The sequence below is a fragment of the Passer montanus genome, unplaced genomic scaffold (genome assembly GCF_014805655.1).
Source record: "Passer montanus isolate IOZ18808 unplaced genomic scaffold, ASM1480565v1 scaffold30, whole genome shotgun sequence".
Lineage (NCBI taxonomy): Eukaryota > Metazoa > Chordata > Aves > Passeriformes > Passeridae > Passer > Passer montanus.
Window position 1 is genome coordinate 8,985,056 of NW_024367708.1, and position 26,333 is coordinate 9,011,388.

The following is a 26,333-nucleotide window of genomic DNA, read 5'->3' on the forward strand; positions in this document are numbered from 1 at the left end:
AGGGAAAAGAAGAAATATTGCAGCTGGGGTTAGGAAGAACAGAGGGACATATTCAGGGTTTCTAGTTCTTCTCCCTGTTTGTGTGGAAAGACCAGTAGCTGTGCCATGCTTATATAAAAGAAATGGAAAATAAGCTAATTGTGATATAGCAGGTTAGAATTGTGTGTGGTCCAATACCACAAGGTCAAGCAAAATAAAACCAGGAAAGTAACATCAGGTGTTTCAAAGCTAGTTAGCAGTATGTAATTCTAAGGATTTTGGTTTTCAGGGATTACACAATGTAGAGATGAACAATATATTGTCTAATTCCAGTGTGCTTTCGTTTAGTAAAGCAGATGTTGACTTTCTTATGTGATACTTCTTATGATATACAGAACAGATATTAGTTCTTACTGTACCTTCTCTGTGCTTCAGCCAATATATACCCAGTTTCATCAGCCTTTTTTCTCTTTCAAGATGATCCAACGCATTAAATGTTAGCTTCTGATATGGACTCCTCACAAGGGATCGCTAAAAAAAATCTTATTAAAAAAAACTTTGACTGCACATCATCATTCTGGCAGCTTGATTAACACCAGGATCTGACAAATTAATAAGATGACCCTTACTTTAAAATGGTAAACAAAAAACAACAACAACAAAAAACCCCATAAAATTTTGTGTTAATCAAGCTGTAGTTTTCCAAAATTGCACTTTTAAAATAGCTTTTAAGATTTCATATGGCTGTGGGTGTAACTGATCTACAACTGTTCACTATAACTATAGTACTCTAAATTTTTTCAGGTTATTATGTTACAATTCTTCATTGCTCCAAGAAGTCTTGCTTCTACCAATTTCATAAAAAAATAATAATCCAGATTCAGTGGTTTCTTTTCTTAATTGCTCCCTTTGTTCAGTTGTAAAGACATTTATAAAATATAAAAATATGTCTGCCATGCATTTGTTTTTTCTTGAAGTTTATTACTTATCTAATACTATGTGTATGGATAAACATCTAAATATTTATTTATCTAAATATATAAAATAATGAAAATAGCGCAAAATGTATGGGGGTTTTTTTGGTTTTTTTACCAGTAACTCTATGTACATTTCATTAATTAACATGACATTCTTTATCACAAATACATTCTGTCATGGCTTTCTTTGTCTTTGACGTGAAGCCTTGACTAAGTAAAAAATCTGGGAATAATTAATGTGCAACACAATATGCATATGTGCTGTTAAGAGCAGAGCATGTTTTCTGTGTGAACAGTATTGAGAGTACCTAGCTATTATATTCTGCTTTTCCCCCATGAATATTGAAGAACTTTTCAATGGCAGGTAAAATCACTGCCTTCCTGTATGAATAATATTAATGAATCACAGAAGATTAATTTGTTTTTTTTTCAAGCTGTGCTATCAGAGAACTGAAATATGGTGAACATATTACAAGATACTGCAACTTGAATTTCCTCTGTTTCCATACCAGTGTGAAATCCTTTTCTCTCTTGTAGAAAATATAGTGACAGCTTTATTTTTCTCTTACAACCACACAGAACTTAGATGGTCAACAGCAGAAGGACAAGCAGGTTATTCTGGAATGTGTGAAGAGACATTAAAGACCTATGATTACACAACTGAATTGAGCTACAAATAGCTGAGCTCCTAGCCAGAAACTCAGACATGAAGTTTCTTGAACTGTGTGCCTTTGTGGCAGTTAAATCTCTCCTCTGTGCTGAAGGATTGACAACACTGAAGTAGTAGAATCATTTTTTGCCTCTTTTCTTCCAAAACACGTACTAGAAGTTGTTGCTGTCTTTCTGAATTAGAAAGTTAGTCAGCTTGAGAAGTATAACATTTTAAACCAGTTTAATTTACTTTAGTATATCACTGTTTTAAGACTCTAGTTTAAAGCCCAGCCTACATACTGCGTAACTTCCATTTACAGCTTTTAGACTAATGGCATTTTCATCACTGAATGATGCTCTCATATAAAGTGGCTGTTCCTTTATTGGAAAGAAGCTCAAACAATCTATTCCTCTAGTTGCTTCAAGAAAATGAAAAAAAAAATGTTTTTCTAGTGCTTGCTTTATATATCTGTTACTTGAGATAACACAGCTGTTATTCATTCAATTATTTAAGGAACTGAAAATCCCATGATTGGTGTTCTGACCATCTTGCAAATATTTTATTTCATATTTTCTTTTTGCTTCTTCTTTTATTATTTTCATTGCAGTAAAAAAAAAAATCATATATTAATTCCTAAATAGCATAACATATTGCTCTATTCTTTGGTAGTGTGCTTTTTTAAACCAGTTTCCTTACTTTTCTTTTTTACAGGAAAGGTAATCAGTATAGAGCTTGTCTTTTATTTCTTTGTTTGAGTATTGATCATTCAGCACTTTGAATCTGCTACCACTTTTCTCCTTGATGATAACATTTTCTCTGCTTGGAGCTTCTACTGTAACTCGTGTAATATACCATTTGTATTCTTTATTTCATATCACAGACAGTAGTGTGTCACACATCAATAGTTGCATAAAAATGAAAGCTGTGATTATTGGATGTTGTTGTAGTTATGTACAGTATAATATTAGACATTCAAATTATTGTCCCAGACCTATGTGACCACCTTATCAAAGATGATCTCATGGAAGTTATTTGATGAGCATACGTTCCCTTTTTAGCATTTTCCATACATGATGAGGGAAAACCTGAAAAATAAGAAAAGAAAGAGACACCCTGAACATAACCCCCTTCTCCAATCTACATGACCTGATTTTATCATGAGCTCTTATTTAGCTATTGCAGTTCAGATTTGTCAGAACTTCTGTGTTAAATCTCAGTTCATGTTCAGAAATAAAAGGAGATGCATTCAAATAGATTCAGTCACCTAAAATGTTTTACATGTGTAAAACTGAGGGAAAAGCAATAACCAGTGAACTACTTCTGTGTTCAAATTTCTTGGATTCTAATGGGGTTTTAAAGAAAATATTTAAATAAAGAAAAAACCATGACTAACCTGCTTTTTAGTGCAACTACTGGCCTTTAACTATGGTCAGCATGGATGAACTAATTTTAAATTTTTTTTTTCTAAGTAATAAAATATTAAAATAATACTTTTTTCTAAGTAGTAAATATACAGATGTAAATATACTTGTGGATTTATAAAGAGACAGGCTGCATTCATCTCTAACTGTATGCTGAACATTGAAAATCTAACCTTTTTGTTGAATATGGTTTAGCAAACCTGTTGAACATGATGGAATATGAAAAATGGAGTGAAAAGTCACCAGAGACTGTTGTTGAATAATATGTATTAACTGTATGATGCATTTTTCTTCAGGAATTTATTGAAAATGTGCAATAGCAGCTTTGCTCTTCATACAATGCCGTGTGTAGCTGTGCACATTGTGGATGCCAATACCAGCAGACATTCTGCTAAGTATTTAAACAAATTTACATGACCAGGAATTCTATAAGCAGTTTTTCACCTGAATTCCAATTAGATAAGATTTACAGATTGAGGCAGGAAATTTTCCCTACTTTCCTGTGCTTAGGATGGCACTCAGTTTATCAAAACTAGATATTCACTATCTAAGTGTTGTGGGCATCTACACAGATCTATTGACTCAGAAATATATCTTTGTGTACTGGAGATCATTAGGTTACATGATAAAAGTCTTGCCTCTGCTCATGAACTGTCACAGGCAGAGGAATCAGAATAAACTAATCACAGATGTGAGCAGCCATTCTCCCTGCTGCTCTCGTGGCTGTCACAGGAAGGCCATCACCCTCATGGTCTGGGTATGAAAAAGGATTAGTCATGAACCACTTCTCTGGATGACCTTTCAGACTAAGTAGGATTACTGCCCATCATGTAGAATTCATGGGACAAGTGGAATATCATCTTTGAATTGCATAAGATTTGTTATGGTATCTTTAGGACAGCTAGAGGGAGAGATCAAGGCAGTTTTGGGGGAAGAACTACCATTGGAATGGAGGGACAAGGGAATAAAAAGGGACAGTTGCATGTACAAAGGCTGATGATCATAATGCTTCTCTGGTTGTTCCTTGTGCCTGGTTATCTGAGACTGTTCTCTCTTTTTACTGAATTCCATTACTATCTATTTTCCTTTTACGGGGACTGTCTGTTCCACGTGTGTATGTGTGCTTGTGGGTGTATGCACACTTGTGGACATCAGAATTCCAGTAACCATAGTAAGTCCATGGGTGACAGGTGCCCATGTGATTCCAGGGCTTGTAACCAGGGAAGGTGGGCTTATCAATCAGTATATGATCACTGGTGAATATCAATCTGGACTACCCAACAAGTAAAATAAAGGGCTTGGAAATGGCAAACTTGGATAGCCATAGTTTCGGGCCAGAGATGTGTGTAATCTCTGAGTGAGACAGATGGAGATCTTGTCTGCTGGAGGGACCACCAGGTTCACATCGACTTTCAGAGGGACTGTAGGATCTGAGTGTTGACTGAGAGATGGTGTGAGGCAACTGGACATGAAACAAACTAGGCCCAGCTACTTGACACATTGTTTCTGATCACTTATTGAATGATTCATATACATGTACTTACAGAAACATCTATTTCTCACTTTTGGACACTCATCCAGATCTGTCAGAGTGGGGAACATGATAAATTGTTCAGTGTTTCCTGTTTCCTTGACTGTTGAAGGTTTCTGTGTGAAAAGATCTTCAGAAGAAATTTTGTGTACATTTACATACGTATGGCATTAGTGTGCTTGCGTTGGAATATGTACCTGTTGGAAATAAATGCTCACACTTGCTACTATTAGATGAGGAGGCATAGAGCTGCAGCAGTCAAGTCTCTATTGGACTGCAGGATTTAGCAACCCATGACAAAGAACAATGTGGATTTTCTCATTAAAGAAAACTATAAAATCACAGCAGCGCAGATAAACAGAAAAACTTTATATGTAGATTTCCATCTCCTCCACACTCCATAGCAGAGATATGTTTTTAAATGTAATGCATTTTATCTTAACATACATGATTACATTAGTTTTTCTATGTTCCTATTCCTCCAATTAAGGATGAATATAGCCTAGAAAAATAGCTTTACTAGTGGCACTAAGTTAGACATTTAAAAGACTTGAACCACTATTCCTTAGACCTGTGCTTAAATTTTTGCTGAGTGTTCAGGGGACAACTTCTGTTGCTGTATTTAAGACATTCTATAGTATGACTGATTATCTTTTCATTATTATTTCATATACTCTATAAAGCAGAAAACACATCCTACTAAAATATTACTTTCTGCAGATTGAGACTTCTAGATAAAACTTCATGCTTTTTATTTTAGATTTGGTAGAGTTCTGTGTCCCTCTTAAATGTACACTAAGGTCAGTCACTGTTCTGCTTTTTCCTTTTGCTAGCATATCCTGTATTTGTTCACTGTATCATTACTTTGGTTCACCATGCACTGTTTCCTATCTTGTTATTTCTTCCTTTTCTGCCTACACAGCAGTTCTACCTTTGGAGACATTATTCATAAGGACACTAACCTTGACATTAATGTCAGACTCTTAATTGTAAAAAACCATGGAACTTGAGGAAAGTATAGGCCAGACATGGATAGGTTTTTCTTATAAGTAGAGATAACATTGTTCTTTAACCTGAGGATGATGTCATTTCTAATTTTTTGCTCATAAAATAAATCTCATCAAAGTGATTATACAGATTTTTTTTTTTTTTAAATGGGAAAATCAATGAAGTTTACCTAAACCCCTTTTAGTAGTAAAAATGTTTAGCTCTGAAAGTCTGGCACACTTTGAAGAACATGATAATAGGGGTCTATAATGGAAAGTTATACTACAGACATTAAATACATATTTTTCTTGCAGTTCAGTTATCATTCTTTCCTCAGTGAAAGGGAAGGATATGGAGAAACCTTTAAAAAATTTTGAAGAGATCTCCATTCATTTGAAAAGACAGGAAGGTAAAGAGAGGAAATACAAATAATGTATTGCTTCACTAAGAAAAGAACAGGCACGCAAAAAAATAAAAAGTCAAATTATTCCTCAGACTCCTGTTTTTCCAATTTGTTAGTTCGTCATGTGTCCTTTAATAGTCTGATTTTGAGTGCCTTGGTTTTAACAACTAGTTGAGATCCTATAATATATTTAAGGAAAAATTCACAGGAATTTTTCTGATTTTTTTTAATGAAAATAATTTGACCAAAATAATTTGACAAAAAGCACTCATCATTCATCACCATCTGACGATCTGAAATTCTGAAAAAGTTCAGAGGATAATTGAATTTTTGCATAAAATAATCTGTATATTTTTTGTCTTCTACAATGTGCTAAATGAGAATGAGGTGCTGAGAAATTATTTTGATTTTTATCATTGTTGTTTGTTTCTAAATACAACGTTAGGCATATTTTTTAAATGTTAAATGAAGATATCCAGATGTGCACTTTTTTAATTGAACAGCTGTGTTTACTGAGTATCTTTTGTCTTTCATCAGTTCCTCCATTCCTTACTGCTTCTTGCATTCCTTTGTTAGTGTAGATCTAAAATTAGACTGTAAATAAGGCAAAAAAATCTCCTTGACATTCCTACTTCTGTAAGTGGCAGTACAAAGCCCAAATGAAAGAACATAAAACTAGAAATCTATTTCTGAACAATGTATGAATAGGAAGATGTAAATAGAAAATGGGATGTTTAAATGTGTAAAGAATATAAAATAATCTGCCTTCTTGTACAGTCTCAGATCTTCCAGCAGTCAGTACCCAAGGTATTGTCAAAGCTTGGGGTAGCTTTACATCATATGTGTACAAGGTTCACTGTAACTTTTTTGTATTTTTGGCAATACATTTATGTCAGTTGAAGTGTAGTAGAACAATGGAAACTGAGCCTGATAACTTCTGGACACCTTCGTTACATAGGTTGCCATGAGCACTGTTTATTTTTATAAGTCAAACAGTTTTCAGATTTACTGTAGATGTACAACAAATCTGAGTCCTGGAGTTTGCGAACTCTGGGTATCCTGATGTTCAAGGGTGTCCAGACTTTCTGATGTTAACCAGGAGCTGAATTACTGTTGCACACAGGCTCGTGTTCTGGATTTCTGAATACCACAGAGCCTCAGTCCTGCAAGGTTTCTCCAAAGACACTGTTAAAATTATGTGCTGTACCTATGTAAAGAAAGTAAGTGATGGTAGAGGACATTTCCAGGCCTGGGACTTGATCATTGCATTGTTCAATTCTTAAAGCAGTCCCATGTCATAACTAATACTTTCCCAAAAAATCTCTGGGTCAGGGACCTTTTAAAACAGATGGTTTGGATGCCGCCAGCCTGCTTTGGAGGTTAGGAGAACTGAATTATAAACAACGATCCTTCTATGAGGGATGGAACTGACCTCAGTGAGTAGTCCTCCATGTAATTTTTTTTTTTAATTCTTTAACCTAAACTGAGCTATAAGACATTCCAAGTAAAACTCCTCTACCCTGAGGATTACAGAACAGAGCTATGATGGAGTAATCAAGGACTGGGAACCAAACACCCTCAGCACAGGTCACAGCTGTGCTTCTTATTCAAGGTGGAAGAAAATCTAGGGAGGCATTTTGCAGTTGTATTCTACCTCCCTTCTTGAGTGAGCTTGATTCTGATGACTGGTACTTTAAAGAAACTGATCTCTCCTTCTGAGGTCATTGGGATGCTGCACACTCTCCCCTGCTATATCGAGAAGCAGCTGTGGAAAGGCCTTATTTGTGCCACCCCTCTTTATGAACTAAAGGTTGCTGATGCTAAAAATTATAATAGCTGCTTGGTTGACTTTTCACTATTCCTCTCTGCCTACACATTGCATATAGAGCATCTTCTACTATAAAATGGGATCTTTCTTTTCCCTTTTTTTTTTTTCTAATACAGAGGAGGCAGATGAAAACAGTGGCATAATATATTTACCCAGGTCAGCCAAGAGCAAAAGCTGTAAGTAAGGACTAAGTTGCAGGGTGTTGGTGTGTTGGTGCTAATTAAAGAACAGGACATCATTTTCTGCAATCTATTTAGGCAGTCAGCTGTAATACCTAATAGTTTTTCTTTTTATAATCCAGTGTTGTTTCTCCCACATACTACATTTACTTGATAAAGTGAGGATGGTTTTCTTAATTTGAGTTTAATGGTGTAGTGCAAAAAGAGGAACATGTTCACTCCAAATGTGTTAGCTAAACTGTGATTGCAAGCATTCAGCTATGATCCTCTGGATTCCACAGACACAGTTCAGTGTAAAATATATGCTGCTGCTGCTAAAAACTGATTCTCTAGGGAAGTGGGCAGCAGGGTTAATTTTCAGCCAAATTATTTACCTGATATAGTTCCCAGCAGGTCAATGAGAAAACCAGAGCCAGCACAAGGGAAACAGTGGCAATAAACCTTGAGAAAGGCAAGTAAAATTGTGTTTTTATAAAGAACTCATAATGTGTTAAAGGGGATGGATAAAAATAAAATTATGATGGATAAAATATATTTTAGATTCCTAATTTTTTTACATTCTTTTCCCAGAATGAAACCCCTAATTTTCCCCATAAACATTCTATCTGGTAAGTATTAAAAAAAAAAAAATGTGGCTAGCATCTCACCATCCATTCTAATTTTCCTTTCTATCCACTTGCATCATGGGAAACAACAGACAAATGAAAGTTTCTCTATATGTGACATTATGGTCCAAATAGGTTGTTACAGAAAGGGAATAAATAAAATAATTGTGCATAGTTAAAACAGGGTTACAGTAATCCCTCATGGTATATTAAAATATTTTACTAGTGACCCAAATTCCAGTGTATTAAGCAGTGGTACACAGTATACTAAATGGTATCTACCAAATAATGTGTATTTATATATCTATATTAAGATATGCAGCACAGAAAGCATTTCAGATGACATTATTATAACTGACATTGAAGTGTTTCCTGTTTTCTAAATACATAACTCTACAACCTTGATCTTTTTTAAGGTATTTTATTATAGTCAATGTACAATATTCTGTAAAGATAATGCATTGTACTACACATTCAATGAAGCAAACAACTTGTAATACATAAATTAAATAGATTCACCTTTGACCTGCTTTCCTCCACACAATCTGATTAGATCTGGTTTTAGAAAGCATGCAGTTAGGTGAGTAGTGGTGATATTTTAGCAGTGGGGTAGATTCCTTCAGTGAAAGGATAGTGGGGCTTTTGAAATCAGTGATGACAAAGTTTAACAACAAAAATTTCTAATAATAATTACTTCATAATACCAGCAGCAAAGTGGTTATAAGTGATCTAATAAATTTTATTGCATAAAAACATTTAATTTAATATTCTACACTGAGGAGGTAGATGGTAGTATTTAATTTATCTTTGGCAAACTTAGAAAGCAGTCATTATGTAGCAGTTAAAAGCATACTCGAAATATTTCACATTGGTTGATGTTATATTCTGACAGATCATTTATGTACAATCATGCAGTCCCTCATTGTCACAAGATCACCATTTTCTTTCAGTGAAAAATACAAGAAATGAAAAATCAAGCAAATCCTGTTATAAGGAGATTATTTAAGGAATGTATTAAACTCCCTGGAAGCTAATGTTTTTCTTAAATATATCTAGGTCTCATCTAAACAGTAATAATTGCAAGATACCAGAGGAAATGAAAATGAAGAGAAACATTTTCCTTGGGGGATTTTAAACACCTTTTAACTCATGTCCCAGGAAAAAAAATTCTATAGTTTTCAAAAAATTAAATTTAGATCTGTAAGCCACATCACTGTTTTAGAAATAACTAACAGTACATCTGAAAATAGACTGGTGAAAAATAGAAGTCAGCACTGATGTAGAAAAAAATTAATTCCTTTTCTCTATTGTCTACAAACCCTGCATCTCTTTCCTAATGTTGAAAAAAATTAATGCACAAGCCAGAAAATATTCTGAAGTGTGAAGCATTTACTTTTTGACAGTGTTAAATCTGGAAAATCTTTTGTAAAGTTGGATTAGCATTAGAGTAGAATTTTTTTCAAGCATGTCAGAAGAAGATTGAACAAAGTCCTTCAGATAGGTTTACAAGCATAGGCACATTTGTGGATCTTCTGAGCACCATTGGGGCTCCTCTGCCCTTCCGCCCTTCCTGCTGAAACCAGGTTTGTTTCTGGCTATTTTTTAATGATAATTGTTCAAGCTGAGGAGGGAAATGTTGTCTCTTTTCCTATCCTTATTCTCCCAGGTGAAAACATAAACATTTTCATACTACACATCTTACCAATTAGTGTGGCTGATCAGGTTTTTTTGTATCATGACCTCCCTTATAATTTCTTTGTTATTTTTTTCTCCACATATTCTGTTTCATGGCTCTTTTGATACCATATCCTTGAAGAAGCAATAATTCTCCTTCCACCTACCCTTGCAGATAGAACTGGGAAAATTTGTGGAATTTTTTTCCTCTCCTTTTTTTTTTTTTTTCCCATTGTCTTTCTGGTGCAATTCAGCTTTCTACCCTGCTTCCTCCAAATTGGAAGACGGTGGATTGGTATTGAACCAAAGTAATACTTCTTTAATGCGTGAATAAAAATCCAAGGCAGAAAATGAGCTTTGATCTACTGATGAAAGCAAAGTTTAGCAAAAAGTCAAGTTTGGTTCTGAGTTTTTTGTGGAGATTTTGTTTGTTTGGTTTGGTTTGTGGTTATTGTGTTGTTGTCTTTTTTGATTTTTTTTTTTAATTTTTTTTCCCCCCAGACCTTTCTTTCTTTTTGGCAGAGAACAAATTTCTCGTCTATATGAAAAATATGTAGGTAGAAAAATATGTGAGACTAAGACAACTAGTTGGTTTTCCAGGGATGTCATTCTTATCTTTGAATCCACAACATTTGAAAAGCTTGGGCCTATTGACTGCACTTGCTGAATGTCACTCTGTAGAGGACGTTCTCTTTTCAGCATGCATGGATTTTCATGTCTAATGCACATTAAAACTCAGTTACGAACACAAGTAAATAATACACTTTTCATCAGTGACTATTTCTGTGGCATTTATGAGTGTAGAGGAGTCGTGAAGTGCTTAATTAGTTTTTTCTGAAGCTCTAATAACTAGGCGTACACCACTTTGAAACATCATATAAACGTTTAAGAAACAGAGAGCTGTTGTTTGTGCTGCCACAACAAAATTCTTAGCCTTACAAATTCTCTATGTAACAATGCTGTACACTTATTTTTTTCTTTCCTATCAGAGACAGGGGTTATTTTTCTTCACAGTTTTTTGTTGCCTAGTTGCTTCAATGTTGAACTCTATTTCTAATGTGTTTATTTCAGTATGTACTGTATAATTTCCATATGGCTCTGCTTTTGATGGCAATATGAGTCACTGATAATGATAGGTGAAGGAATAGTCCTCTGAATGTAGCCTCCTTTTTCTAAATTGTGGAGGATTTAATTCTACCCAGTATTTTCATTTATAAAAATAAGGATTATAAAAATATAAAGACCTTGTTCTTATGGCCATTTTATTACTATATGTAATCTTAGAAAAAGAATTTTTGATAGCAAAATTTTGAGAGACATCTTTAGCCATCAGGTAACAGAGAATAAATAAACAGGTCATTCTATTCAGCTACGAAGTCAGTGATTTTATTATGCAGGTTTATAGAGATGTGGTGTTGTTTGTTAGAGTAAGTTTTTCACTAGGAGAAAACAGAAAGTTCTCATGCACAAAAGATCAATTTCAGGTATATATCCATACTTGTGTCATATATGTATAACAACATTAGGAAGGATTTCAACTGACAAGCAGCTCTGCTTTTTCCAGGTATATTTTCTAGTGTAATAAACATACTACCTCTCCTTACAAGGTTTGGCTTATCTATTATCCTTAGACAATCACAGGTGCAGCAATATGACTCACATGTGATTATATGACTGTGACCAACCTTGTTTTTGAAGAGGAGCCTCTTCAGGATCTTCTGTTTGAGGCTGTCAATTTCTTTCAAACCTTTCTCAAAGTAGCATTGTATAATGAGTCCCTAAATCATACTTCCAATCATTATTTATCAACACTTTGGATAGCTCTCAAAATGCTAACTCATTCTCTTTCCTTTCACAAAATTGCTGTTTGTGTTGTGACTATAAGAAGGTCTCAACTACAGTAGTGCTGAGGACGTAAGAGACAGACAGTGCAGGCAAGGTGGCCCAGAAGACAGCAATTAGGAGAACTCCAGGCTAAGACTACAAGACTCATCATTCTAGAGTCTGAATATATTGCAGAAAATTATTGACAAAAATGTAAGGAGGCCTTATGATAAGGACACAAATTTTTGTATAGTCATACCTTAAAAACTTAGGTAATTTATTCTTAGACCTTGCTCAGATCCACCATCCTCTTTTTCACATCTTTCATACTGTCTGCTTGGTTTTCTTGCTCCTTTTCTACTTTCTTTTCTGTTTTTTTTTTTTTTCCAGTTTGTTTTTCTGGGGGTTTTTGTTGAGTATTTTTTATTTGTTTATTTGGTTGGTTGGTTGATTTGGTTTTTGTTTTTACTGTATTTACAATACATCTGAAAGTCTAAAGTACTATTCCTGTAGGAAGTGATTCACTGCCCTGAGAATTTTTCATGTACTTCTTTTCTCAATTTTTTCCTCTGTAGTAGACATGCAGTTATGGATGGAATGCCAGGTAATCTCTTTGAAATATGTAATTTCTAGCTTTTCTACTTTGTCTATTTCTGCAAAAATAAAATTTCTCTTTTTGCTTTAAAGTATTTTCTCTACTAATATATATTGCATTTTTTTAACTTTGTAGATGATTAAGATTTTTTTCTTCTTGTTTTTTTTCTCTCTTTCTGCAATTTTAATAAACATTCCTTGAAGCACTGGTCAAGTCACAGGGTCACAAAGAAAACCACAAACAAAAAAACAAAACAACTTTAAACCTAACACAAATCTTATTGAAGTTGATAGGAGCTACTTCACTGGCTATTTGATGCAGACTTGTTAGAGCAAATTTAATGGGGATCTGTAGTGCAGAAAGTAAAACAGAACAGATTTTAGCTGTCAGGCAGGCTTTTCTGGAATTGCAAAACTTAAGCTTTATAATTTACTTTATATCTCTACAGGCATAAGGTATGATTTCTCTGTGAACTGTACAACAAAAGAGCAATAGATACCTTCATTACACACTGTCTGTGTTCATAGGCTCTAATTTCTACAAGTATAGGGAGACACATATAAATACTTAACAAAGATTTGTTTATTGCTTTGTTATTCACTTTGGATTTAATATTACTTTCTGCTAATTTTACTATGAACAAAAAGAATTGTTATAGCAATTACAATGTGAGATTATTTACATTCAGTTTACCATGCACATTTAACACTACATTAAATGTCACCAGAAATTGTAAGCATTGTGCAGCACTGAAAGCGAGGGGGATGACTGCATTTTCACTAACAACACACACATTGTGTTTCAGATATGGTCAGGTCTCCATTTTTTGAAGTAATAGCCACAGAATTAAATCAGACTGCTAATACTAAAACTCATGAACATGTTGGAGTTATGGGTCCAGCGTAGCTGTCTCTGTCTTTGAGTTGACATTTGTAATCCTTCATAAACACAACCTGGACCAGGTACAATTGCTCAGATGACTCCATACGGCATCTTCCAAGAAGGGATCTTTATGCTAGCACATGGATAAACCCAGTCTAACATTAATACTGAGCAGCTTTCAAGATAATAGCTGTAACTACATGGGACCACAACGCACCAAATTTTACTGTGCTTTTCAGCCTTCAGGTAGTGTTGTATAGAGATTACTTTGGTCCAGCAGAATTTAATAACTTGGCCACTATCCAATCCAAAATAACTAGAAGGACTTCCAAGCCCAAGTGTAACCAGAAAATGGTACAGCTGCATTTTTATAGCCCTGTGATTAGGCTAATGTTAGACACAGCTCATTATCTTTATTTCAGTGAAACAGTTAATAAGATACAACCCTCACAAATTATTTAGGTATTTATTCTAATAGGCTTACCATTAAGAGAGGAAGCATGTATTGAGATAGAAAACATTAAAAATAGTATCAGAAAATAAACAGTAAAAATACTTCTCTGAAAATAGGATAAAATAATTTTTCTAATGGATGCTATTTTGCAACCTACAGAAATTGGTTATCTTTTTGATATGTTGCCTGGTCTAGAAGTTCTGGATTAAGGTTCCATTCATATAATTTGTCTGTGTTTAGATCCAGCACCACCTGTGACTTCCAAGAGACTCCAAGTGAGCTTAAAATAAACAGGTGGTAATTCAGATATGTGATCAGTCTGTCCTTCAAGTAATATCACTCATTTCCCCTCATATGTAGAATGGCTCATCTGTTTAATAGGAATCTATATTCAAGTGTGTTAGTAGGTTGGAATTTTCAGGTTCAAGGCCTGAATTTAGGTGATGTAGTGGGACGCTGGATTTGTTTGCTATTTCCACCCATAAAACAGCAGAAAAACAGGTTGGTCTCCACTGAACCAGATATCTCATAGGAGATGCAAAAATCAATTTTTGTTTATCCACTTTGAATGGACTACATAGAATATACAGTTATGAGCAAAAGAAAATAAGCATTTTGAACCACTGTCAGATCTTTTATCAAGACCTAGAGCATTACATGCAGGATGAATCATTGAAGTATATCTGGTCATTTGTTGGTAAAGCTGACCTAGGAATACAGAAAGCTTCATTGCTTCTACCTTGCTAAAATTAACATCTTCCTAATGATATATTTTCCCAATCTGTGTTGCATTGTAAAAGAGTTTTGATTATACATATTTTGTTAATGATGGATTATCATGGGAATTTGAGCAAATCCTTGACTTAATTGGTCTTTAAAATGTCTCTTACAGTGAAACCATATTAAAAGAAAATTGTTACAACTACAGTATGTTATGATGTTAAAATTAAAAGTTCTTGGTGGTTGTGGTTGTGCTGGCGACATTTGGATTTTTTTGTTCATCCTGACAATAAAATAATATACTGGCTATTTCCAGGATAACACAAATTACACAGGATACCCTCTGATCACCACCTTATATGACACATCACTCAGACTAAAGGGTAAACTACTACCTTCATCTTCTGTACTGTTTTACCCCACAATAAAAGAAGCTAAAATTTGAGTAACATTTAAAACATTTTTTACAATCACAGATGCACAACTTTAACATGTATGAGTAATAACATTTACTTTCAATCTCTTGCAGGGATTGTAGATGTTATTGTGACAGTACAATTACAGTTATGGCTAATTTCCAGGGGGTTTCTGGTCTATATTTCATTCTTTTCTTTTTACCAGGAGTTAAATATAGTACTTCTATTTAAACGGGGATATAGAGACAGGAAGTGATTCTGTAAGTACATAGGAGAGAAGAGGAAACTGAGGAAAATGCAGGTCCATTGCCCAGAAAAGAGGAGACTCTGGTCACATAGAATATAGAAAGGGCTGACTTACAGAATGCCTTTTTTGGCAGTCTTCAGTTGCAGACCAGTCTTCAGGAATCATAGATCCCAATGGCCATATGGAATTGCTGATGTAAGGAAGATATACCCTTGGTAGATATATCCTAGGTCACAGGATACATGAACATCCTGGATATAAATATGTCCTTGGGCCCTAGCAGGCCAGCCAAACCCTACACAGAAGCACACACAGGTATTGAGGGAGCTGGTACATGTCATTGTGCAGCCACTGTCACGTAACACGGGGGGCAAATACCACTCCTCTCTTCAAGATATACAGGAATGAGGACCCAGGGAACTACAAGCCAGTCAGCGTTATCTCAATCCCTGGGAAGGTGATTGAGCATTTAATCATGGAAAACACTTCCAGGGATGGTAAAAACAAGAAAGTCATCCGAGTAGCCCGCACTGCTTCACCAAGGGGAAGTCATGCCTGACCTACTTGTTAAACTTTAATGATGAAATGTCTGGGCTGATCCTATGTCAGGCCCCTGACTCCTCAGCACAAAAGAGACATTCACGTACAGGAGGGAGTCCAGAAAACAGACAAAAAAATGACAAAGGTAAAGGTCTGCCTCTTCTTTGAGGAAAGGCTGAGAAGCTGGAACTGTTTAGCCTAGAGAAGGTTTAGAGGGATCTTATAAATGTCCAGCAACATGCTAAGGTAGGGTGCAAAGAAGATGGAGCCAGGCTCTTTTCGGAGGTTGCCAATGATAGGATCTGAGACAATGGTCACACACGAAAACACTGGAGACTTCATCTGAACATCAGGAAAGCTTTTTTACTGTAAGGGTGACTGGGCACTGGAAGAGATTCCTCAGAGGGCTTGTGGACTCTTCTTCTCTGGACATATTCAAAATCCATCTGTACATGGTCCTGAGCAACTAGTTCTAATGACCTTGCTTCACCTGTTCATGGATTCAATAATTCAGCGATTCTGTGTAATATTATGTGTATTTCATTTTTATCATACTCCTATAAATGTAAAGTAGTATAATTCAATTTAAGCTCATTTCTTTTTTCCTAAACGTGATCACTTCAAAAATAAAGAGCTTATAAGGTGCTTCAGTACTTTTAAATTGTCTCTTAATTTATTTTTTTTTCATTTATTGGAGCACTTTTCATCTATATATTTAATTCATTCATTTTCAGATTGGAAAGAAATACTAAGCAACCAAAGAATAAAAGTGCATTCTTATAAATTAGTAAATGTTAAAGGAACTGTCCTCATATACTTTTAGAGTATTCAATTTATTGAATTGTCAAAAGAATTCCAGCAGATAACTAAAAAAATGACCCAATCCTTATAGTGATATGTAGAATCACAGAACTGTAGAATGATTCACATTGGAAGAAATCTTAAGGATTCATTCCAATGCACCTGCCATGGGCAGGGACACCTTCCAGTGCATCAGGTTGCTCAAAGCTCCATCTAAACTGGCCCTGAGTACTTCCAGGAATGAGACATCCACAACCCTGGGCAAGCTGTTCCAGTGTCTCACCAGGCTCACAGCAAAGAATTTACTCCTAACATCTAATATAAACCTTCTTTCTTTCAGTCTAAAACCATCCCCCATTGTCCTATTACTACACTCCCAGATAAAAAGTCCCTTCCCATATATCCTTTAGGCGTTCTTTAAATATGGTAAGGCTGCTCTAAGGTCTCCCTAGAGTCTTCTCTTCCCCAGGATGAGCTACCCCAATTCTCTCAGGCATTCTCATAGGAGAAATGCTTCAGCCCTCTTGTCATCTTCATGTCTTCTTCCTCTGGACCTGACGATGCCTTTCTTATGCTGGGAATTACAGGGTATTTTAAGTGAGGTCTCACAAGAATAGAGGGGAGTGGAAGAGTCACCTCCCTTGATCTGCAGCCCAGGATACTGTTGGCTTGATATGACACAGGAAGAATGATCACAACAATATTTGCTTGTCTCATCATTGCTCTTCCTTAGCCATCTGCTTATGGTTACTGTTTGAGATAAAAGACCAGTTTGAAGGATAATATCTAATCAGGTAAATCTGATCTTTTGCTCTTGAAGTAGCTGTAGTCTTTGCCACACAGTGGTCCTGCATTTATATCACCGATGTTTGGAGGACAATTGAGTACAAAAATCTCTGCAGTAGTTTAGCAAATGGTTGATTTTATTATTCAAATGATTTTTTGTTTTCCACTTTCTTAATTGTGACATGGATTTAGAACATATTGTGATGTCTCCTAGAATTATTCTAAGAATACTTTGACATAAAATACTATCTAGAATCAATGTGGTGTTAGGAAATAGTTGATTTAACATCAGTATAAAATGAGTTTTCTAATGTTGCAACTCTACCATAATTGATTTTTAACACCAGTACCTTACTGATTTTTTTGTTACACTTTTATATTGTGCACTTTCATAGCACTAGTACTAAAAATCTTCAGCTAGTATTACAGAGTGCTGCAAATGAAGACTCAAGTATTCAAATAGCCAGAGGACTGTTTCTACACTTACCAGTCATATTTGCATGCAGCATCATGCATGGACTGAGTCTATTTTTCACCCAATTGGAAATGTATTTGATAATGGGTGTACATTGGTATATGTATGTCTTCTAGCAAATATAGAGCTTCAGTTGCATCTCTTCATGGGATTTGATCCCAGAGTCATAACTGCATTTCAGTTTTCTAAATGTCAGGATTTGACTAATTTTTTAGTTATCAAGTAGAACAGAAAAAAAACCAGTGTATAACAACTGTAATTTTTTTGAAGCTCATGTAATCTAAAAATGGACACACAATTTGCATGCCAAGTTTTAGCCCAAAGCAAATTTTCATGGATAAATTATACAGCCCTAGAAATACTAAGATTATAATGGCAGCAGTGAAATGTTTCTAAGTACAGCAGTGCAAACAATGACCAATTACCGTACAGCTTTACCACTTCAACACAAAAGGAATTTCCTACGACTATGAAACATGAAAATGCCAGGGCAGATTACTATGGATCCAAATGTACCTTTCAGATAATGTTGCAAGCTATAAAACCCTTTCCTTAATTGTCATAAATTGGAATAAATGAGAGAATTTTTAGGAAGCTATGATGTAGTCATGCACAGAGATTTAAAATGCTAAATCAAAAATAAAAGCTAAATCTGCTGAATATGAATTTTTATTATCTGTCATATTTGCTGGAGAATTTGAACAATGGAAGCTTAAATTACTGTTTTAATCTCACCCTTTCTTGTCCAGCCCCTACCTTTCTGTAGTCCACAAGAACTGCAGCATCATAAGTAAATTACGATAAACTATACACACTGGGATAATTAAAATATACACATTCAAAAGTTTTCATTTGAATAATTGCAAGGAATTAAAAGCCTTTAAGATTTTAAAGAATACCAACACCACTAAATTCACTATTATTCATCATTTCAACTTCATAACATTGAGTATAAATCTCTGGTCTTCCAGCCACCTTATGTAACTAAAAATAAAAGTAATGTGCAACTATATTTTTCCCACTGTATTTATGACTGACAGCAGAAAAGAAGATGAAGTCACTGTTGTTAATGCTATTGTCATACATATCAAGATGACACACAAAAAAACATCCAAATCAAGGTTATAATACCTTAGGAAAGCATATTTTTTTCAGCAATACCTTAAATCTCAGGTGAAAATATAGAACTGGAAAATTGCTAAAGAAAATAAAACATGAGAAAAGTTTCTATATTCTCAACCTACATATATGAACTTATTTTGGAGTAGACAGCTGTGAATAGAAGCAAGAACTGAAGTGCTTAGTCCCCACAGTTTGTGGGTCCAGGTATAGCCCTTTGATTTGCAATTTGTGAGTGCTCAGAAGGCCTGAACAAATGTGCACAGATGATTGGACTACACAAACATAATAAATGTGATAATGTATGTTGTTTGCATGACTTTAGAAATGTTCATCTTTCTGGTTTATCCACTGTACAAACAATGAGTAATAGCTATATTTTTTATATTGTTTTTGAAGAAATAAGATTAAATTCAGTATTACTAAATTAAAAATTTATAAGTTGAATTTTCCTATTTATAAGTGCAATAGTCCAAACCAAATCTATCTTTTGAATAACAGGTATAATAAAAAGGATATTTTCAGAATATGATAATTTTACTTCCAGAATGACTGATAAATTAGGTCATTATCACCCAGATATATAGACAAACACACCCAAAAATTATAGGAGAACATCATTCACACACATAAAAATTGAAAAAAGAGGAAAAGAAAAGAGATGAAAAGCTAGCCCATAGCACTCTTGACACGTCATTCTATAATGCTTGCCTTCCTGAGGAAAATGGATCAGTATTTCACTGGTCAACCATAGGAAAAAAGTCACATCTGTATACAGAATGTTTTTGGTTTTGTGTTTTTGTTGTTTTGTTAATATTATATGTAAATTACAAAAAAAATAAAAATAGGTAGATATCTAAATATAGAGTAAATCATTTAAATCTAAGGATCAGATCTTTCACATTCAATGATATTGAAACTCTCTAGAATTACAATCACAGGAAAAAAAAAAAGAAAGGGAGAAAATATCACATAGTAAACACATTTCAGGGCATTTATAGGAATTTTTGGTATTTCTGTAGCATAATCCATGACAAATTATTTGTCTGTTCTTAATACAATCCTTTTCTAATTTCATAATAATTCTAATTGAATAATCCTAAATTAAGAAAAAATATACAAACAGAGTTAACTAATAATATGTTGTACTTAAATGGTTTTGAAGTACAATACAAATAAATAAATTTTGATGTCAGCAATCAAACGCCACTATGGAAAACACTTTTTAATTTTAATTGTGATTAGTATTAGACCTTTTAAAAGACAGAACTAACTCTGGGACAAAAACAGGCCTTGAAAAAAATTGAAGGGAAAGCTGTTATTTGCCTCCAGCATCCTGGTTCAGAACAGGTTCAGGAGAGGAAATAGGAATCAGGGAGACAGAGGAAAAATGATACATATCAGGGAATTTTATTGTATCTCTTGAGATAAATTAAGCACAAGTTAACTGTAAATTAATAAAATAAACAAAACTCCTCCACCAGCACATTGCACACAATCCTACTGCCGTAAGCAGTTATACAAGGAATCTGCAAAGATGTGTCAAGAGCCAATTCCTTATAAATAGTTGCACCAACGCTGATCCAGTGAGTGTTGAGTTAGAGATCCATACTTCAGCACCAACTCTGCTGCCCAAAGGTAGCCTCTGAGTCATCCCATTCCACTTTGGCTACAAGAGAATGTTTTGGGTGTTATTTACCCCATCAACAAGGGAAATTTCCCTTCTTGTCAGGGAGGCCTACTCTCTAGCATTCCTGCTGTCAGACAGTTTAACTCTTTCTACAGTTGGAATTTCTTGTCCTTTATGCCACATAACTCCTCAGTCATAAGCTGTGCAGTTATAATTTGAATTTCTTTTTAATCCATCCTGTGGTACAACTTAACAGGAGTAAGTGGAAAGGAAAATGGAAAGTTAAGAAAGGGAAAATAAAAGACTATAATGAGAAATGACAGACTAATCAGAGAATTATAGAAATGTAGAACAGCTCAGGCTGGAAGGGACCTTAAAAATCATCTATTTATAACCCTCCTGCCATGGGAAGGGACATATTTCACTAGACCAGGCTGCTTAAAGCCCCATCCAAACTGGCCTTTGGTGAGTATTTCTGCAAAAAGGGCATCTATAATGTCTCTGGGCAACCTGTTCCAGCCTGTCATCAGCCTCATAGTAAAGAATTTCCTTGTAATACCTGAAATAAACCTACCCACTTTTAATTTAAAGCCATTACCCCTTGTTTTATCACCTCACATTTCTTTTGATGCAGCCCAGGATCCTGTTGGCTTTCTGAGCTGCAAGTTCACACTGTCGGCTCATGTCCAGCTTCTATTCACTGGAACTCCAAATCCTCCTCTGCAGGGCTCCTCTCAATGAGTTCTTGTCCCCATCTTTACTCATGTGTGAGATTGCCCTGAGGCAGGCACAGCACCTTCCACTTGGACTTGTTGAGATTTCCATTGGCTCACTTCACGACCTCCTCCAGTGTCTCTTTGGATGGCATCTTGTCCTTCAGGTGTGTCAAGTGCACCACTCAGCTTGGAGTCATCTGCAGATTTGATGGGGGTGCACTCAATCTTTCTGTGCTGTTCATGTCATTGCTAAAGATACTAGACAGCACTGGTCCCAAGACACAGCCCTCAAGGACACCATCCACCACCAGCCTCTGCTTACACAGAGGGAATTGACCACAACTGTCTGGTTGTGCCCCTCTACTAAATTCCTTGTCCACTGAATAGTTCATCCTCAAACCCATGCTTCTCCAATTTGGAGATAAGCATGTCGTGTGGCAATGACAACTTCTCACTAGGTAAAAGAGAATGTTTATGAGTTTGTTGTTGAATGGCACTTTCAGCTAGAGAGTTAATCTTTATGTATGTAACCTTGAAAAGTTACCCAGAGTAGAGGCTACAGTTCTGCACCACACGTCTGGGTCTATATGTTACTAATTGTGACCATTACTCTGCCAGAATCACTTTATTTTCTTTTTTTTTTTTTTTTAATATTGTTCATAAACCAGGATATAAAATATATTGTGATAGATCAGCTCCCATTCACTTGCCTTTAAATGCCTGCTTCTTATTTCTTAATCAAGTCTGGAAAATGAAAAGACTGAATTAGTTGATACAAATTAGAGAAATACAAGAAGGGAGGCAAAAATGATGAATTGGTGTTTGCATTTGAAAGAATTATTTTCTATTTGACACAAAGAGTCAAAGACAGAAGTGTAGCTTCTATAAACCTGTTTTGAATAAATCTGTAACCTATATTTTTATCATTAATGGACATTTATTTCCGAGCATTTTCCATAATTCTGTCATTATTTTCCATGCACTCCTTGCCTCTCCATCACCTTAATACAGTGCAATGTGTACAGAAGCTTGAAACAATATTAACATTCTGTTAGTTTGCTGTATCATGTGCAGAAATACTTTCACTCTCTGGATCTTGCATCATATTTTTTTCTTACAAACCACCTGTCACAGAGTGAGCTGGCACAAAAAAAAAAAGAGCCAACACAATTAATTTTTAGATTAAAATTGGAAGTTGGCAATGAAAGAAGTGTTATTGGTGGAGCTATATAACCTGAAATTTATTTGACTTGTTGATACAGAGTCTTCCTATTAACAGTTTCATAAAAGAGACCATGTGTTCCATACCCCTGAGACAGAATAGGATCACTATGTTGTATGAGCTTTTTCTTTGCCTCTCCAGAATAGAGTCTGGGCCAAATGGCGAAACTGGAATTGCTGCTGGCTCTTGGATGTATGGCTAAAATTAAGAAGTCACTGGCCAATAATGTTAACCATAATGCTCTCACAGTGCTTTTGTGATTGCTAACTCTAGCAAAAAACTTCCCATTTTTCTTTTTAGTCTATAAAATTGAATTAAAGCCAACTTCTATTAAAAGCTGTCAGACATATAGCACAAAGACTCAAGCCTTGGTATTGAGCCAAAAATGGATGGCTCATAACTTTCTCACTTGCACTACTCGTGTGAGAGGAAAATACCACCGCCAAACGAAAAAGTAAGTTTACCACCGTCAGAAAACATGCAGAAAATTATGACCATATACTGATACAGAAATATTTTCAAGTGTAAATGCTTCTCATTTTAAATGATCTGTTTTTATGGGTTTTTAGGTAACTCTGCTCACTGGTAGGCTTTTAAAAGTAAAAAATAATATAAATTTTCATAGAAAATATACTAAAGCTTCATGGATATCCATTTCTTTAAAAAGGGGGACAAGTAGTGTCTAAGGTATCCAGCACAGATCTATGCATTTAATTGGAGAGACCCATTTTTTGTAAGGTGGATTACACACTTCTAAACTATATTTGTCTTTTAATTAAGGTTTATTGATTATGGGAACTCCTGACAAACGTAATCGTACATAAAGCTAGAAAGCCCCAAAACGCTTACAACTTCTGAACAAAAGTATGGGGAACAGACCTGGAAGAGATTCCTCTGCTGCTAGAGTAGATCTGTTGACCACTCCCTCTTTGTAACACTGGCATTTTATCTCCTTGGCGTGTCCTGAGAACTCACCTCTAGCTCTGTCTCATGACACAGCTTCAGAAAACAAGAGAAAAGCTGAAGAACTGTTCACACAATAAGAGCTTGGGTCTTTCATTAGTTACAAATATAAGTAGACCTTGGGCTTAGTAGATGATCCAAAGCATGTATGTAATCTTGAAAAGTTACCCAGAGTAGAGGCCACAGTCCTGCACCACACGTCTGGGTCTATGTGTTACTAATAACGTGTTACCAATCAAAAAACTCCAGTGAGACAATAGAATTAAGACTTGGATAGGCTGGTAACAGTTTCTAGGCAAACCTTTGGAAACAACAAAGTATAATTTATTTATTAAATAGATATAGATTATCAATATAAATAATGGCATTTGATGTAATTATACAGAAAATGAGTTGTTTGGTTTATTGTATTCCATGTTGAAACTACAAGTTTGGTTTTAAAATTTAACCTGTCTAAATGAAATAAATTAAATACCATTAGTATGTTGGAAGGACTGAGTTTTATGTGTGCTGTACTATAGTTTGAAATATTAAAATTATCTAATAAGCATGACTGGCAATAGGACACGATCATAAAATGAGGATGATAATTTGGCTTTGCAGAAATGCTGAAAAATCAATGGAATTTGTCATCTTTACTGATGAAATTTTTAATACTGGCATGAAACCACAGTGCCACAACAACTGCAATTTAAGCCAAACTTACCACAAGGAGAGGAAGATTACACATAATAATAGTAGTACCTTAAGCCCCAGAAAAATGGAACTGTGGTGATGTAAGATACTTCTGCCACCATCTGCTTCATCTTTCTTGTATAGAGAGCAAATTGTACAGTGCAGACTGAAAAAATAAAAGAGACACAAGAAAAAATTCCATCATTTTAATCTTAGATGATCCATTTCATAGCCTGGAACACTGATGCAAAGTAGAAGGCTTCTATAACACTTCCACAAGGCTTTGCACTATGCACTTGAGCTGTAGGCATATTTTTGCAGCCCTTTTAAAGATGTTCAGGTTAGACAGTGCTGTTTTTTCATTAATACTGGCTCTGCTTTACTACGTCAGTGATGAGCTTTGTCACTCTACACCTACAGAAGGTTTTAGAAACTGTGATAGTCAGTTGCATAGCAGCTGTCCTTGATTCATAATATATTTGTTTCATAACTTACTGTTTTTCCTTCTTGTGCATGCCAAGAAATCTGAACCAGAATTCACGATACAAGTTTCTGTATTTTTCTGAAAAATATCATTATTACTGCGTTTGTCTTGTCACTTAATATAAGGAGCAGGTGATGAAAATAGCCAGCAAATTCCAGTTTTTGAACCATGGAATGAAAATGAAAAAGGTTTTTACTCTATTATCTTTGAGTAAAAAAACACTCAAGCCTATCTTAGATTACACAGTAGACTGTTCTGAAGAAACAGGACACCTGTGTCCTTATGTTTTTTTACTTAAATAATACTTTTACTTGTAGTGACCCTTTCCATGACAGGCACGGTGCTGGCTCTCAATCCCTCCAATGTCTTTTTCTGTTGTGTAGGGGCTGTGATAGTTCATCAGTTACTGTGGGTGTGCTTATACTGTGAAGATAGATGAACCCTAACTTCCTGCCATGGGCAGGGATGCTATTCACAAGATCAGGTTGATCAGGGTCCCATTCAATCTGGCCTTAAACACTTCCAGGGATGGGAAATCCACAGCTTCTCTGGGTAGCCTATTTCAGTGTCTTACCGCCTTCACAGTGAAGAATTTACTCCTTATAGATGATTTCTAATCTAAATCTTTAAGTTTAAAACTTTTACCTCTCATCCTGCTACTACACTCCCTAATAAGGAGTTCCTCCCCATCTTTCCTATCACCCCCATGTAGGTACCTGAAGGTTGCTGGAAGGTCTTCTCAGGCTGATCATCCTGTCTTCATAGCAGAGGTGCTCCATATTCATGGTCCTCCTCTGGATCTGCTCAAGTATGTCCATGTCTTTCTTGTGTTGGAGACCCCAGAACTGGACACAGAACTCCAGAATATCGCAAGAACAGAGTATAGGGGCAGAGAATCACTGTCCTCGACCTGTCAGCCACACTGCTTTTTGTGCAGCCAAGTATGCAGTGGGCTTGCTTGTCAAGATCTCCATGGATAACATCCCTTCACTCTTGTTCTTTGACTACGACACCAAGCTTGGTGTCACACATAAACTTGCCAAGGCTGCACCCAATCTCCCTGTTCACATCCCTGAACAAGACATTAAATAATACTGGTCCCAATGCCAAACCCCAAGGGATGCTGCTTGTCACTACTCTTCAGACAGATATCTGGCTGTTGACTACAAATCTTTGCATACCACCACCCAGAAGATTCACTGTACATGACATGGTTGACCAGTAAAATCAATGTGCCTCAATTTTAGAGACAACCCTCTTGCATGGGACAGTGTATAAATGCTTTGCACAAGTCCAGGTATATGATGTCACTCTTCCTGTGTCCACCAATGTTGTAACCCTTTCTGTAGGAAGTCACCAATTTTCTGAGAAAAGATAAACAACAAAATGCAACTTATGAATAATAACAGAACACATGAAGCTGCTCATGTGCAGTAATTTTTCCTCCTCTGGTACAGTCATTCTGCAGAGGACTCAGAATTTTGGCACCTGATTATACAGGCTTTTTGGAGAATCCAAATTTACTGTCACACATCTCACTCACCCTTT